General features: G+C 36.1%; 1 protein-coding gene across 1 annotated transcript in view; it reads right to left on the bottom strand.

Annotated features, from left to right (window-relative positions):
• Nucleotides 1-3,229, bottom strand: part of LOC119421674 (ras-related protein Rab-26-like) — a 156,412-nt gene that overhangs the window by 34,841 nt on the left and 118,342 nt on the right. The window lies entirely within an intron of this gene.

The following is a 3,229-nucleotide window of genomic DNA, read 5'->3' on the forward strand; positions in this document are numbered from 1 at the left end:
CACACACACACACACACACACACACACACACACACACACACACACACGCAAACACACGTGCATAACACACAACCTTAGAACATTCTCAAGCATGTCAAAATGTTTTCCCATGTGTCGACTCCAGCTGGGAGTGTGGAGTCTTTGATTAACTCACCATTCCATATGTCAAACTTTATGGCCTCAGTGTTTCTGAGCTCCACCAGCCGTGTGTGTGCATGCGTGCGTGCATGTGTGTACATATAATCGATGTCTCCTCAGCTGCTTGGTAATGAAACCATAACACAATTTGCTGTACTGCAGATTTTACTAAAACTGTTAAAAAAAATAGCTAAAATGTTTAATGTGAGATTTATTGTAATCTGTTTGCAAAAGTGTAATACGATTTTCACAAGTAAATTTTTATCACTGTCGATTCAAAGTAAAATAAAACATTTAGGACAAATTATCTACAATGTATCTACAAATACGTTGAATATTCTTTTTTGCTTTTCTAGTTCAAAGTGTACTGTATTACTGTAATTTGGCATACAGTGGGTGGTACTAATACACTTGATGTATGCATTGTGAGCCATTATATGTCTCCTTCACTATGCATTTTAAGTATACTTTACTTTTATGTGCATCTATAATCCATAATAATCAGATCCATCCCTAAAAACCCCTCAAATTCCTGATGCCAATAATAAAGATAATACTTACTTTTCAATTTGAATATTAAGTTTATTTGTTAAAGCTAACACTACCAGCAAAAGCTGAGTCTATAAATTTTGAGTGTGCATATCAGAATATTTTCTGAATCTGTCCATTTTTAAAGACAAAATGCATTCAAGCTGGAGTGTGTGGGTGGGGGGTTAAATTATTTTTCTCTTGTCTCTTTACTGACTATTCCTCTGTTAGAAATCTCACTTTTGGTCTGACTGACCTTGCACTGGATATATTATATTTTAGATTATAAAAGATTACTGGTAGATACAATTTTGTTATACGATGCCTTCTTCAAAACATTGTCACAACGATGATTTGGCAATGAGAAATTGAGAAAATATCTCAAGTATTTTTCATATGCTTGAAAAAACATTCAACTTTTGACTCACTGAGTTAGTTCTGATGCGTTCTTTTCCACTTTGAAATAAAAAATAGCAAGCAATCCTGTGCTTTAATGTAACCAGTTGCAGCATGTTTAAATCATTCATTGAACTCCACTGAATGTAGTGATATCTGAACAATCATCCATTATCTTTTACCCGCTTCTTCCATTTTGGGTCATGGGGGTCGCCGGTGCCCATGTCCAGCAATCACTGTGCGAGGGGCGGGGTACACCCTGGACAGGTCGCAAGTCCATCACAGGGACACATAGAGACAAACGAGACAAACCACCATTCACTCTCTCACTCACACCTAGGGACAATTTAGAGTCACCTATCAGCCTAACATGCATGTTTTTAGTCTGTGGGAGGAAACCGGAGTACCCGGAAAAAACCCACGCATGCACGGAGAGAACATGCAAACTCCACCCAAACCGGGATTTGAACCAGGGACCTGCGCGCTGAGAGGCAGCAGCTCTACCAGTTGCGCCACCGTGCTGCCCCTGAACAATCACTAGATGAAAATTATTTACCGGTAGTTGCAGTATAAATTAGACATTGCAAAATAGTAAAAATATAAAATGGTTTTAAAAATCAGTGGATAAAATATAGGAAAGTAGCAGTAAAAGGTGTTTTGTTGAAATCATCAGCGATTACTTTGTGTCTTGGTGTTGAGTGTGTGACCTGGCAACAACTGAACTGATGGCTTCACATTTGACAGGCAGTGCAGGTGAACTCTCTTGGCAGACAACACAAATGGAAACTAATTGCTCAATATCCAACTCATAAGTATGTTCACTGTATCAGGTTTACACTGTACACTGTTACCAAGTACTGCCTTTCCTGTTTGAAATGTTTGTCTGCCTATAAACTCTGAAAGCTGGGTAGAAATGTTTTCAAACCTGAAATATGGTACTGCTGTTAAACACCTGTAAAACTTGCTGTAAAACACTTGTAAAATACTGCATTCATAATATTTTTACTATGGCTTCTATTTTTTTTTAACCTTTTCACTTCATCTAGTGATCACAACAGTCCCTATAAGAGCCAAGAAAAGTCAAGTCTAAACTTCTTCTTCTGGTTCAGTTTTTGCTTAAACCCGACTTGTCCTTGTACACTCCTAAATATTTGGAGTCTTATTCCAGCCAAACTGGAAAACTCATTTAGCTTCTCCCACTTGTAAACACCTTTCTTATTATAACAGATGTTACAAAGTGGCAGAAGTACTGACAGAAATTGTTCAGAAGCAAAGCATCCGGACCAACTCAGAACATTGTTTCACAAATCAGATACATATTATGGCCATAGTTACCGCAACAGGCTGCCTTTAGGATGGCAAGACTCTCAATGAATGGATCAAATTCAGTTCAGCTTCTTCTGATCACTGATTTAGTAAAAGACACAATGAAACGGACAAAAATTGTATTGTTTGCAATGATTCAACCCAAGATCTAAAAAATTAAACAGAATCCTAAATATATATTTTTGTGTTACATATCTAAGCTTTTTCTGTTGTAAAATGTTAATTCTCAATTTTTACCGTAACTTCCAAGTTTATGTATATCCAGTTTTTATCCTAAGTGAGGTTACCGAAACACCCTGAATGAGCACACATTGAATCATCAGAGGAATAAATTTGAATCTGTTTATGTTTTCTAGTTGTGGGTCTACACAGTTATGTCAAAAAATGTGTTGTGGTCTTGTTGCCAACAGACTAAAATGAAATGTCCCTCTCTTTCTTGCCCTTTAGCTGCAAATATGACCTCATTATGACAATTCTCTTAACAAACATACCCACAGTTTCATAAACAGGTGTTTTATTTAACAATGGATTTAATCCATTTCAGTAACATTTAAATCAGACTGTACAGCCAACTTTTTCAGTATTGCTAGAACTTTAGAGTAATTAAAATTATTCCATTATTAAATTAAAAGTTTCAACTTCACTATCACATTCATTGTACCAACATATGATAGGTATTCAAGCGTGTGACTGTACATGCATCTGCATATACTGTACACATTTTTATACAGTCTGTAACCTGTTTGACCAGGCACGCCTTTCACTTCACTACTTCCCCTAGTTGGGGAAAAAAAAAAAAAAATTAATAAAAAAAAAAATATATATATATATTATATATGTT

Source organism: Nematolebias whitei, chromosome 15 (assembly GCF_014905685.2).
Source record: "Nematolebias whitei isolate Nwh7 chromosome 15, NemWhi1, whole genome shotgun sequence".
Classification (NCBI taxonomy): Eukaryota; Metazoa; Chordata; class Actinopteri; order Cyprinodontiformes; family Rivulidae; genus Nematolebias; species Nematolebias whitei.